This window comes from Amblyomma mixtum, chromosome 1 (assembly GCF_055824585.1).
Source record: "Amblyomma mixtum isolate Tamu chromosome 1, ASM5582458v1, whole genome shotgun sequence".
Taxonomy (NCBI): Eukaryota; Metazoa; Arthropoda; class Arachnida; order Ixodida; family Ixodidae; genus Amblyomma; species Amblyomma mixtum.
Window position 1 is genome coordinate 228,506,577 of NC_143012.1, and position 14,809 is coordinate 228,521,385.

General features: G+C 48.7%; 1 pseudogene; it reads left to right on the top strand.

Moving 5' to 3' along the window:
* The first annotated feature begins 1,516 nt into the window (after window positions 1-1,516).
* LOC149371092 (uncharacterized) lies at window positions 1,517-3,457 on the top strand (annotated as a pseudogene).
* The last annotated feature ends 11,352 nt before the right edge of the window (window positions 3,458-14,809 follow it).

Below are 14,809 nucleotides of genomic sequence, written 5' to 3' on the forward strand. Positions count from 1 at the left end.
GGTCGCATTTCCAGCTCTACCTGCAGTTTCTCGGTACCGCACCGGCGCTCCTAGCTCTTCAGGAACCCGGCGCATATGCTAAATTCACAGCTTATAGCTCGTTTCAAGGGTGTCCTACAACGTGCATCCTGATGAACAAGGCGTACACCGCAGTCCCAGTAGACCTCGAACTAGAGACTGAACAGGAATACAGTATGGCCAAGGTCCTGCCGCTTAAGAGCCGCGACCCATCAATACCATGTCCTTAACATTTACTGCCCCCCGCATAAGCCGCGCGTGACCTTCAACGAAATCTTCTACCACGCTCTCAAATCGGCTCACATGGAACCTCTCGTGATCATTGGGGACTTCAATGCTCCCAGCCAACACTGGGGCTACCACTTTGAGAAGGCCAGAGGACGCAAGCTTGCGAAGCTCCTCTCCACACTTCGTCTTACACTCCTCATGGATCCGTGTTGTCCCACATGTGTGGGCAACTCGGTTACGTGAGACACATGCCCTGACCTGACTCTCGTTACGAACACCAGAGACGCTACCTGGGAGAACCTGGGAGAGACTCTTGGTAGCGATCACTGCCTTCTCCGGTTTACTCTTCTGGCGAAGGCGGCTGGCAAAAAGTGGGGCCACGCTAAATTGACCGATTGGCATAAGTTTAGAACACAAGAGATACCTCCCGTGCTTTTTCCGGTGGATATGCGGAGTGGGCAAACCAATTAGACACAATGCAAAGACAACACGTCACGACACTTCAGACCACCGAAGAGATCCCTGCAGTGGACAACCACCTCCTGCACTTGTGGGAGGCTCGCCGGAGTCTTACCAAACGGTGGAAGAAGCAAAAGCTGAATCGCAAACTTAAGGCTCGCATTGTAGACCTCACGGAGGAGGCTGCGGCGTATGCTGCCCAGCTCACCGATTCAATCTAGATAGAGAAGTGTAATTCGGCAGCGCGTCAGATGAGGTCGAAAGGAACACGGCGCTACTTTCGCAGTCTCATCGACCCCGCTCAAACGAGAGGGGAGACGCAAAGACAGCTCCGGCGGGCTTTGCACGGGTACCAAGGTACGACGGCTCAACTCGCGAACACCCTGTCTGACAGATATCTCTGCCGCATAGAGGACCCAGTTGGGCCCGAGTACGAGTACGCGGGAAAGCCGAATCCCGACATTGATGCTCCTTTTGAGTTACACAATCTTAAGACGGCTTTAGCTAAAATTTGGCGAGGTACGGCTCCTGGTCGAGATCGCATAACAATAAATCTGTTGGCCAACCTCCCAGATTCGGCCTACCTCCACCTGCTAGTGTACATTAACCAGATTTGGGACGGGCGTCCACTCCCTCCCGAATGAAAGACCTCCTTGGTCACTTTCATCCCTAAGCCAGGCAAGCCAGTGAATACCGACAACGTGAGGCCCATCTCACTAACCTCTTGTGTGGGAAGCTTATATAGACGATGGCTAGGGATCGCCTCTCTCCACACATAGAAACAAAGGGCCCCATTGCAGACACTATGTTCGGGTTCCGACCGCATATGTCTGCGCAGGACGTCCTCCTCCAGTTACACCGCTACATAATACGGCCCACTGCCATGCGCCACAACGACAAGGCCATCCTTGCCCTCGATCTTAAGGCGGCCTTTGACAACGTTCGTCATGGCAGCATCTTGGCTAACTTGAGTATCACCGATTCTGGCCGCAAGGCATTCAGATATGTAAGAGACTTGCTCTCGAAGCGTGAGGCCTTCTTCAAAATTGAAGACGACGAATACGGACCATACACGATGGGTACACGGGGTACACTCCAAGGGGCGGTCTTGTCGCCACTTCTTTTCAACATTGCCATGATGCAGCTTCCCCACTTATTGGCCCGGGTAGAAGGCATTCATTACGCACTCTACGCGGATGACATAACAATTTGGACTACCGAAGGGGGCCTTGGGGAAATGGAGGACCGCCTTCAGCGGGCCGCCACCATAACCGATAGCTACGCTATCGGCTGTGGTCTCCAATGTGCTCCCGCAAAATTGGAATTTCTGCACATCAGATCCAATCCTAAAGACAACACGAGTTTGCAAATCTCTCTGACGGGAGGTCCTATCAAAGAGGTCGGGGAGCGCCGCATACTAGGTCTGTTCATCCATAACAGGCTCAGCCCGGAATCCACTATTGCCAAACTCAAGCCCGTGGGCGAACAGGTCGGACGCATGATCCATCGCGTTTCTAACAAGCGCGGCGGGTTGCGAGGCAGGGACGCGCTTCGGCTCGCCTATGCCTTCGTGACCAGCAGGATCCTCTACTCCGTTCCCTACCTTCGCACTAGGAAACAACAAGAAATAAGAATCGACACCATCGTTAGAAACGCTACAAAGCGAGCACTGGGCCTCCCAGTGGCCACCTCCAATGCTAAGTTGTCGGCGTTGGGGCTAATCAACTCCTAGCAGGAGTAACGGGAGGCCCACCTCGTGAACCAATATACGCGACTCTCGCAGACGGCATCCGTGCGCCGCCTGCTAGACCGCTTGCACACCCAACACGAGTGCACTTCAGAGGAGACGTGTCCGATTCCGGAGCTATGGCGTCAGAAGCTCTGGGTCCCTCCACTGCCGCGCAACATGGACACACATACACACCAAGGTAGACGAGAGGCGCGTGATCGGGCCCTCGAACACCAACACGGATCCAAACAGGGTGTATACTACGTTGACGTGGCAGGGCCGTCGCCCAATGGATTCTCCACGACCGCAGTAGTTCACCAGGATCAATGCGTTAATGGGCTTTCCTTTCGAGCTCGAAATTCAGCACAGGCCGAGGAAATAGCCATTGCGCTTGCCGCCTCGGACTTGAATTCGAAGGTAATCGTGACAGATTCGCGTCGAGCCTGTCAACACTACCTGGCTGGCGAGATTTCCCCTTTAGCCTACAGTATATTAAAGCGCGCAGTTAGGGAATCGGACCCTTCACCCAAACGCATAGTTTGAACTCCGGGCCATCAGGGCGTTAGAGGTAATGACGCTGCGGACGCGGCTGCCCGAGCGCTTGCCTACCGGGCACCTCATCCAGGCTCTTCCGGCTCGGAGATTGTGCAACCGCTTCAGCGGTTCAGAGAAATTCTGGATGACTATTGCGAATGCCATCGGCTTTTCCCGGTCCCTGCTAGGGGCCTGAGTAAAGCTGATGAGCGAAATCTGAGGCGCTTGCAGACCAACACTTTGTTGTCTCCTGCAATAGCGAAACATTTCGACCCCAAAATTGATGGGCGCTGCCCTCACTGTGGGGAAGTATTCGATACCTTCCACATGGTTTGGGCCTGTCAAAAGAATCCTTCCCTTCCCCCCAATCCTTCCCCTTCCCGAGAGGCATGGGAGGCAGCCCTGCTCAACTGCTCGGGGCTGAAGTCTCAAAGGGCTCTAGTCCAACGGGCGCGAGTAGCGGCCTCGTCCAGCGAGGTCCCGGACTAAGCACTCCACCTATGTAAAGGGCCATTTTTGGTCTGCAAACAATCCTTTTGTTTATTAAAATGTTTTCACCACCACCACCCGCGGCGGTTAAAATGCCTGATGTGATAACATTGGAACCCACCGTGCTTGCAACCACTCTTGAGCACGTTATCAGCAGTGGTTCCGCCCTTGACTGATGAGCGTGTCAATTACGATGACCAGAAGCAAACCACTTTTATTCAGATATGGTGGTCACTAAATTTCTAGGCACGTCTTTTGAGCCCATCCCTGACCTCACGGTAACTGAGGACAGCGCGTTTTCATGCAACGTCAACATTTTATTGTGTTCGCTGTATCTGTATGTGTATATGTTTCTTCTACTTTCAAAAATTATATTTCATTGAGTGAATGTGATTCCACTACTAATTTCCAATTGACCATTTTCACAAAGATAAAAATGGATCAAAACATCCATATGCTTTATTTGCTTTCAACGTTGCCTTTCGTCTAACGCGTGTCGTAACAATCTCCTCATAAACTTACCATTAAAGCTCAGCCTTCATATCTTGATGCTGAACAGTTTAAAGAGAGCCTCCGCTCTGGCAGTCCAGATGTCATAGGCATCATCGGAGATTCTCGCGCAGACGCCTCAGCCACCGTTAGATCATGTTCCACGTGAGACTCGCGGTGAAACAAAGTTTTGAGTTCGCGGCCTTTGACGAGGCTGGCGGTAGTGAACAAGAGAGAGAGATAGAAAAACTTTGTTATATTAAAGGAATTCAGGGCACGCCACTGGGTCCCCGCACGACCGCACTGCCCTCAAGTGTTCATGTTCCTAAGGTCAGTAACACTGGCAGCCCGGCCGGTGGCGATAGTCTGCACGGCCCGCTCCTCCGAGCGCAGTTGACTCTCCCAGTCCTCCCAGGTTTTGAGGTTCTCGAGGCCCCGCGGGGGAGGGTCCATCGGGTCGAGGGTAAGTGTGTGGAGTGAAGAGGCAAGGGGTTTCGGGTATAGGGCGCAGGCATTAGTGAGGAAGGAAGGATGATTGTGAGCTAGTACCTGTAAGGTTAAAGGTTCATGGGGGTTGGACGTCCCAGATCAAATAAGGCTATGAGAGACGTTTTAGTGAAGGCCTCCAGAAATTTCGACCACCTGGTGTTTTTTAACGTGCATAGAGACCGCACAGTACACGAGCCTCTAAAATGATGCCTCCATCGAAATTCTACCGCCACGGCCGGGATCGAACCCGTGTCTTTCGGGTCAGCAGCCGAGCACCATAACCACTGAGCCAACGCGGCGGCCTGCTAGGGTGAGGGGTAAGGTTACCGTCTTAGTGTTACTTTACGCGCAACCCGAATACATTCATTGGACCTGGTCGAGCACCGCAATGTACTCATGATGGTAATGGATTTCTTATCTCAATGGAGGCGTCTTTTTGGTTTTCTTTACTGTCTTATTAATTACATTCTAGTTAAAAAAAGTTATTACAAAATTATTTTTTATTGATGACCACCGCAAATCAAACATAAAAATAAATTCCTGTATGATTTAGTTTCAGACGAAGTTTGCTTCACCCGAACATGTGTTAATTAAAGTGAGATAATAAACTAGCTGCAGTTCATGTTTGCTAAATCTAAAGATGTAAACACCAAATTGCGTAAACATATTTCTTTATAAATAAACTGCAGTGAACTCTTAAACTTCGCATTAAGAGTATGACGTGAAAGCGTAATGGGTTAATTCCCATATATACAGGAGGTCTTTTCCTACTTTACATTCATAGATCCCTGGGCGTCCTAATCATGCAGTGGTTATTTGATGCGCCTCTACCCTGCGATGGCACTTGCTCCTAGCGATGGGCCTTGTGCGGCCCAGGTTACTCTTTCCGAGCGACCAATCATTCACTGATGTACCATCTCCCACGGTGAGCAGTTTGCTCACTATCCGGTGGGAAGTTACTCTCTGGGCATCACCTACCATAGTCATACTTGTCATTTTTCGCTAGCACCGGCATCGTATTTTCTGGGTAGCACGGCCTTCAACGCTATCGCTTTAATATTACAACCGATAAGCTCCTACAATCTCTCATAAACACCACCTATTTTATCAGCGTCCGGGGTTGCGTAACAAAGCGTGAAATTTTAGTAGCTTATGCGCATCATATGGCATGATATGTCATTACCGTGCAAAAACCTTTTTAGCTGTTTGTTTTCTTAGACAAGAATGTATCTAACTAAAGTCTCTTTTATTCATGGTTCTGTACAATCTCTGCGGCGCTTGTTTAAAGCACGTGCACAAAATAGAAACCATGTAGAGGATAAAACAGCGACGTCAGATCCTCCGTAGTCGAAGTAAAAATTGAGCGAAAGTTGAACTGTCCCAGTAAACTTTGTGACGGAGGAAAAGTAGAGTACCCCTGCGTGCTTCAAGAGAGCTCAAAGGAGCCTGGAGCCGGCGAGCAATTGCTGCTCTTCCTTAAGCAATCGCGGTACGTCGCTCCAGGAGGAGGACACGAAACCGGCAGAAGAAATTGAGCTCAGTAAATGACGTGTCAATACATCAGGAGGACCGAGACCACTCTGCCGCGCAGAAGCCACCGCCTCCAGCTCCGCAAGAGCCAAGACTGTCAACCACCCAGGAGGACTCCGCAGAGTGGCCACCTCTACCATCGCGTACTGTAAGCTCTGTGACACGTCCGCCTGTGCGTCCGCCGGATGTGTCTACAACAGATAATCAAATCAGGGCGATGCTGAAACAGCTGATAGGCACCTTACGGCTGATAATTGCTGGAGTGGACACGCCAATTGCTAAGGCTGCTGTCCAAATTTTAGACGCTATTGAACCGGTGCTTGCCACCCTTTAATAGCAGTCAAAAATTATGGCTCTACCGTCGTCAGCACCCTCACTACAGGAGAGAATCTCTCGATCGGCAGTATTACAATGGAATGCTCGAGGTCTGAGGGGCCGCCTAGCAGATTTTAGGCAGAGGATTTTCAAGTACCGATTTCCAGTGCTTGTAATATGTGAGCCTAATATCACATCTCCTTTTCGACTGTCTGGTTATGAAAGTTTCCTCTCTGAAGCGGCTGGGCATTTGAGCAAGGTACTACTATGCGTCCGTCGTGACCTCACTTACATTCGGCATCAAATTCCTGGGGGCAGTAGCAACGAGTATGTTGCAATCACTGTGACTCTGAATGGGCGCACAATCTCTATTATAGGTGGCTACATACCACCAAGGGGTCGCTTTGATGCCCTACGACTACAATCGCTACTCGACAGCGTTTCGGAGCCCCATATAATAGTAGGAGATTTCAATGCGCATCACCACGGCTGGGGAAGTGCCATTACGAACGTTCGAGGACGGGATATTGCCACGTTCATGGACAATGCAGGTCTTGATTTGCTCAATGATGGCGCGCCGACATTTCTACGAGGGACTACCTACAGCAGCTACCTGGACCTTGCATTTGTATCCAGGCGCCTCTCATCGTTCGCAACGTGGTGTGCTGATATTGAAACTTATGGAAGTGACCACATACCAACGTATGTGCAGCTACGGTGGTTTCACCGTCTTCCAAATGCCAAAATACGTTGCACCGACTGGAGTGCTTTCCGCATTGCTCTAGAAGAAACCTGTGGTAACCTCGCTGATCCAACAGATGTGGAACAGCGTATTATTTCGGCCATGCAAGATACAACGCGCAACATCTCAGCGCCCAATTCCACAGCTCCAGTGGATGTGATCTACGCGCAGCTTCGGGCGATTCGTCGGCGCGCAGAAAGAAAATACCGGAGGACAAAGGATGTCTCGGATCTCCGGGCCTCTCGACGTGCCCAGAAGCAAATACTGCGCTATTTGGAGAACCTAGGCAAACAACGGTGGCGGTCATTTTGCAGCAGATTGGATCCCCGCAAACCACTCTCCAAAATCTGGCACGTCGTTCGAGCACTGCTGACATTTCCCCAGCAGAAACACCCTTTCCGTGCATTGGCACTTTATGAAAGACGGCAAGAACTAGAGGTGGCAGAGGATTTCTGTTCGAGAATTGCCGGAAGCGCTTCTTCACCTCGGCAGCATCGATGTGCTCCCCCCACGATGGACGATCGACTGGACATCCCCTTCACAATTCAAGAACTGAAAGCGGCTCTTTCTGCTTGTACGCATCCTTCGTCCCCAGGACCTGATGGAATAACATACAATGCGCTTCGTCATCTAGGCCCACAGGTAATGGAAGCCCTCTTAACATTGTTCAACCACTCTTGGGCCTCTGCCACTGTTCCACAGCAGTGGAAAAGAAGCCGCATTGTGGCCTTGCTCAAACCAGGGAAATCGCCACTCGACTTAGCATCCTACAGACCAGTAGCTCTGGCAAGTTGTATTAGCAAGACGATGGAGCGTATGGTGCTAACCCGTCTAGAATGGTTCCTTGAAAAACGTGAACTGTACCCTTCCACAATGACGGGTTTCCGCAAAGGCCGGTCTGCCATCGACAGTGTAATTGATCTCGTGTCAACGGTAGAACATGAAAAACGCCGTCACAGGTTGACTGCTGCTCTTTTCCTCGACATCAAGGGCGCATTCGATAATGTTCAGCATGATGCAGTACTAAATGCACTCGATGAATGTGGCATAGGCGGACGTCTACATAATTGGATTGCAAGCTATTTGACAAACCGGACAGTCTACATGGAGACTCTTGAAGGAGACACAGCAGATCATCATGTTGCTTGTGGTGTTCCTCAGGGAGGAGTGCTTAGTCCAACGTTATTCAATCTCGTGCTCATTGGCCTTTTCAAACAACTGCCGAAGACTGTTTCGATATCCGCCTACGCAGACGATATTTGCATATGGACATCAAGTGTCACGCGTCCCCAAGTGCAAGCAAGATTGCAGCGTTCGGTTTCCATTACGTCTGCGTACTTGCGCCGTCAGGGGCTTGAACTTTCGCCAACTAAAAGCGTAGCATTGGCTTTCACACGCAAGTTAATGACGTGGTATCCGGTCACAATCGACGGGCAAATTGTTCCATACGTAACACATCACAAATTCTTAGGTGTTACGATAGACCGTGACCTGTCCTGGACGAAGCACATTTCTGTGCTCAAGAAAAAGCTCGACAGCTCTGTAAGCATTGTGCGGTGTATGGCAGGAAAATGTTGGGGTCCCTCTGAGCGATCTTTACTACATGTGTACCAGGCGCTGGTAGTCGGTCTTCTCAGATACAGTGCACCCGTTCTCTCGGGAGTCAGACTATCAGGCCTGCATGTGCTTGAAAGCGCGCAGGCTCGTGCTTTAAGAGTATGCTTGGGTTTGCCATGTAAAACATCTACATGGGGCACATTTTATGAGGCCCGAGCCTGCCCAGCACGAATTTATTTTCAACAGGAGCCACTTCGTGTGCATTTGCGGCATCTGACCAGGCATCGTCATCACCCCCTGACCAACATTAGTGCGGCGCGTCCAGATGCAGCCTTTTCCAGAGCCCTTAGGATGCAGCGCAATGCGGTGCCTTCGAACTACGCGCCACACCAGATTGCGGAGGTGCCACTTTGGGCAGTACCAAAACCATCTATACGGACAACAATCCCAGGGATAACAAAGAAGACGCACATTCCAACAGTCGGACTGAAACAGCTTGCGCTGTCACACATTACATCTATGTATACTAACACCCAGCATGTTTTCGTGGACGGATCCGTGACGACCACTTCTTCAGCTGCAGCGGTGATAGTGCCAGGAAATGCCTCATGTCACCGTTTCAGGCTCATGCACAAAACGTCCTCTACGGCAACCGAATTGGCAGCCATACGAGAAGCCGTCCTTTATATTGGTCACCAGCCAGCGCAGCAATGGACTATATTCTGCGACTCGAGATCGGCATTGCAGGTCGTACAAACTTATCTAAAACCAAGGGCATGCGAGCAGCTGGTTCAACAAATTGTGGTTTTGTTAGCCGAAGCTTTCAACTGCGGCCATATCATAAAGTTTCAATGGATACCGAGCCATTGCGGCATAGCGGGAAACGAGCGTGCTGACGCCGAGGCTCGGATGGCACATAGTGATGGTGTTTTCATTGAGATAGCCTTTTCTAGATCAGACATTGGAGCCTTGTTGGCGCATTTAATGCAAGCGGCAATGCAGTCGCACTGGCATGATTCGAGTCATCAACAGGACCGCGTCTGTAAGCTTGACGCTGGCTCACGATTACATTTGCCATCTATGGTGGTGCGACGTCATGGGACTTTACTCCACCGGCTACGGCTTGGCGTTGCCTACACCAAACACTATCTTCACAAGATCGGCATCGAAAGTAACCCAAATTGCGCACAGTGCCACACTCCAGAGACTATTGGACACCTTCTTTGCGAGTGCCCGAACTATACTGCTGAAAGAACAACATTGGAGGTGACCGTGAAACGACTGGACTCTCGCCCTCTATCTGAGGAAACTCTTCTGGGCGCCAGGACGAGACGTTCTGATTGGTGCCGTGTGACAAAGGCCCTGCTCACCTTTTTGTGTGAAACAGGCCTGGATACTCGTCTGTGACCGCCTGTGCACAACCTACATGGTTAATGACATGTGTCGGTGTTTGTATTGCTGACACCAGTTTTATGAGTTTTATGTGCGTCTACTCACCGCGATGCGAGTGCCAGCCAGTGTGGTGTGTGTGGTGTGTGTGTGTGTAGACATCACCCGAGAAACTCATTGTATTATGCCATCATCAGCCTTCATTCGCACTTTCCTTTTCCTCCTGTTCCCTTTCCCCTGTGTGGAGTAGCAGGCCAGGAGAGACGAGGCTTGGGCATGTTGGTATGACATACTTAAGGGAAATAAATAGCGCTGTGTCTCCTCGCTTGTCCCGTCTTCTCTTGTGCGCTATTTATTTCCCTTAAGCAGGCCAGGGCCATGTTACCACCGGCCGACCTCTCCACCTTTCCCTCATTAAAATTCCTTTCTCTCTCTCTACTCATTCCGCGCACACTGGCTTAGTTTTAACGTCTCTGGGCATTATCCTCGCCCTCCGCCCCCGGGATTGTCACGGACGAGATATTTCGCCGGCATGAATGCCTGACAGAGCTCTGGTGGTATACCCGGGGGATCTCTGGTCTGATCCAACAACGCCCTGCTCCTCGAAGTCCCTCTGCCCTCCTTCAAGCGATCGGGGAAGAAAGACAAAAAAGATGTCAGTTGTAACTAAAAAGAAGAGACATAATAGCATTAAAAACGGAAACGACGTAGAATACCCTCTTCAACGCGTGAAAGTCGTTTTGTTATGTGCCAAACTAAGCTTTCGTAATGACAACGAATGCAAAAATACAGCGTGCTTCAGCGAGTCATTTGCTGTTTCCTTTCCTCTTCGGGGGTTATATATGCGAGCTTTCTTTTCTCTTCGCCTTTTCATGGCGCCGAAAAGGTTTGTGCACTACGGTGTGTGTTCTTCCCTTCTCGTCTGTCTCTATGCTCGCGCGGTTTTCCTTTGATTTTGATGGCTTAGGTCCTTTTTGGACAATGGAAAAAGAAAGGACAAAAACAACTAAGTAGCTTCTGTGTCTGCAAAAATGACCGGAGAGAAAAAGGGGACGGTACGCGAATTGTTTACCGTTCGACGTTGCACATTTCCAGGAAGTCGGCTTCGAAGTTGCCCGAGTGAAGTGGGCCCCGAAGGGGACGACTGATTTAAAAATCGAAATAAATAATAAATGCAATAGAAACGAAAATGAAATATATATAAAAAAAAGAGACTCAAGGGGAAAACGAGAAAACAGAGTGAGAGCCCTTTCGGGACGATTCCACAAAGGTTCCGGGAGCTGGCTTCGGAAGCAGCCCGACCCAACATCCCTTTGGCGTTCCTCCAGCACGCCTACCGTTTTGCGGGAGGGGCATTTCCGTTTCCGGTTGTTTTTGGCTTTCCTGTCGCGCAGACTTCCTCCAGTTTGGAGTACGTTTGCGGGGTTTCTTTAATTCTCTATTTTGCTTCTTCTTCTCCGTCCACTTTGTTTGGGTGCCGCGAACACGGATCGTGAGGGAGTAATTGTCCGATTTTCAGAGAGAAAAAAAGCTTGCATTCTTTATGCCACGTCCCTCTATTTTCTGCAAAGTACACGCTCAGCTCATTTCAAGCACAATTGAATGACACTCGCGCCTTTCTTTCATTTCTTTCTTCTTTCTCATTTTGCAAGGATTGCATGAATCAAGTTGTCTTATATGCGATAATAGAGTATAAGGAAATAGAGCAAAAAGTATTACAGACGAATGCCGCGTCAGAGCGCTCCCTCCTGGCACATTCCAGGAATTGCAAATCTTTGGATGTAGTAAATGAGCTTTATTGCTCGGCTAGGCTAAGTGAACGTGGGTTATAAAAAGCGAAGCTCCAATACGTATTGCACACCATATTGCAAACAAGCCTAGCTTATTGCTACCGATAAAGCGCATGGACATGATTAGTAGCCTTTGTGGATGCCCTAGTAACTTAGCTCGCCGGCAAGTTCAAGGCGATACTTCAACGAGTCCGCTAGCACAAGACAAACATCAATAATTGAGTTTGTAACAATTATTGAGCGCACATTTTCTACGGCTTGGAATAAAACAGCTTCTCCGGCCGTAATCGTGCGACTGGCGCACGATGCTGCTAGCAAAATTACTAGTCCTCAGTTTTACTTAGCTGTCCATGCGCTAATGAAGTTAACAGAAAGGCTTCAGGCCCTCGGTCAGCTCAGCACTTAATCGGTGACGTTTAATTAGCCAAGCTTTTGATTTCCTCCTTTTGCAACTGTTCAGCAATTTTCTGCCGAGTTCAAAATTATTCCGTGGAAACCAGAGCATAACTTTTACAGATTTTGTTTTCTTTCCTTTCAATACAAGTTTTCAACACCTTTAGTCATCGCGTTGCTGATGAAAGTCAATAATTTTACCAGCTTAAAAAATGTTCATGTGGGTCTAGCTGCTCTCTAAAACATGGTACTATTATGCTGTTTTCTTCTCTGCAGTGCATGTAGCCTAGAAATGTATGCAAATTCCTTCAGAGTTATTGGTTGAACCAGCAGGACGCGAAACGCTAGACGAAAGTCGAAGTGAAAAGGAAAGCCTAGGTAGGCCTTTTTTACCCTTTCGCATTTCAATCAATTCTCTGTGTCTTAGAGATATCGAGCAGGCATCCGAACGGTCGCAGGGATCCGAGAAGACACGCTGCTATTACTGTAACTGGATTGTGCTACGCAGCTTTCCACTTGGTGCATTTGCATTCTCGAAACCAAAAGAAAGGGAACGAACGCAGTCCAGGTATGGATGAAAAGAGCTGCGTTTTCCTGGCAACTTAACAATACAACGCAATATTGTTGAGCACAATGTGTAAATTTCAATATCAACTCTACAATATATATTGTTCGGTTATACAACAAGTTTTGAATTTGCATACTGTAAATCTCTAGCAAATGCCTAATGGAATACATCTGCTGCAGCATGGTATTCGCCTTTAGCAAGATAGATTGCACCACCGCGGTGCCTTAATGGTTATGGCGCTCGGCTGCTGACCTCAAAAACGCTGGTTCTATCCTTGGTGCGACGGTTGAATTTCTATGGAGGCAAAATTTTAGAGTCCCGTGTACTGTGCGATGTCGGTGCAACGTTAAAAGACTCCAGGTGGTCGAAATTTATTAAGCGCATCACTATGCCGTTCCCGTAGTCTGAGCCGCTTTCAGACGTTATTCATCCATAAACTAAACCAAACCGAGATCAGCTGGCTTTTACCGACATGCCCTGATTGGCTTTCGTACTTTGGCCTGTTCTGCTATATGAAGCTTGTAGTGGAATCGCATATAAGTCCGATGCATTTTAGTGAATCCATCGTGTGTCTCTCGCCTTCTCAATGTAATACGTCCTCTTTCACTTTGACGTTTGCTCAGTATCCTGTACAGCTTTCGAGCAATTCTAGAATACTTAATTATTGTTCTTTTCGCTAAACTAAAGTAATATTCGTCTCTACCTGCTATTCCTGCACACCAGTAGTAGGTGCTGTTTGACGAATGAGTCGACAGATTTTTACTTCTTATCATGATGGCAGTGCCACTCGAAAAGTAAACCTGTCATTTCATTGTTCAGCAATAAAAGGGAGCTCTGCACGTATGCGGAGGATGAAGAAAATGCCAGCACCAACTTTTCTCAGGAATTTGATTATATATTGCATATAGATTACATTGATAGGTTGAGAATGGTAAAAGATGTGAAGCAGATATTTGATATATTGGTAGAATGCAAGCCTTCTTTGTTTCTAGTAAGTCTTCACTTACAACGCGTTGTGCTTGCAGCGTTGTGGAATAAGTTATAAAAATATCCGTTGCCTTACAAATGGACGGTTACTTGACCTTCTCCGGTATATTTTTTGTTCTGCCCACAGATCTTACTGCAAAGCACGCAATAGCCAAATAAACCAGTCATTACTATACGAAAAATCAGACCAAAATCAGAAAACCAGACGAAGAAACGAAAGGCTTGCTACAATAGTATTTTAGTGGACACGATCAAAAGAGTCGTCATTTTGTCAGGCGCTGAAAGCGAAGGCACAGACACCATCTTGTGGCCGTCTGATCAAAGCGTGATAAAAATCTTCTATAAACAGAGCTATGGAGTCCAGAGTTCAATAAAACAAACGGTGTCGCCGTTGTCCTCCCCGCTGCCATCAAACTGACTCCTTACTTTGATTGGTAAAGACGGGCCACCACTGCAGACCGTTCCGCCGGGCGCCCAGTCATTGGTCAGCAGTCACGTAAAAACGACCCGACTGTCACGTCTCTGTCCCTGCGACCGCGTCCTTTCCGTCTCGGGCTGAGTTACAGCAAAGGACGGCACACATCATTTCGGGGAGGAGTGGAGACAAGATAAAAAATGAGATGAAAACGTGGTTGCATAGGACAGGGAACCGGTTGCGAAACAGAGTTTTGTTCGACGAATTTTGGATCTTTTCTCAGTCCACCAGAGTAGTACGTCTTCTCTCGATCCATTATACAAACGCATTTCCGCTCTGTGAAAGCCCGGAAGGCTTTTCCTTGATGGCGTCTGCAAGTGAGGAGGCATGGAACAAATTGAAAGGGCGCAAGGATTCTCCGATTCGATCGAAGGCCTGGACCACGTGGAAGCGTAAGATCTACGAGATATACGTCATCCGACTGATTGCTCGCCTCAGTCAACCCAAGGATACATCTGGCCGCTCTGCTCTTTTTTTTTCCCAACAGACAGATCGCTTTAGGGTATCTCTGAGATTCCAGCCTTGAATAAATATCGGCCCGATATTTCAGCCAGAATGGTACTGGATGCGAAGAAACCTGTGTGAGTTTCTTTTTTGCTATATTCTGAGTAATGAATGAAGTGTTATT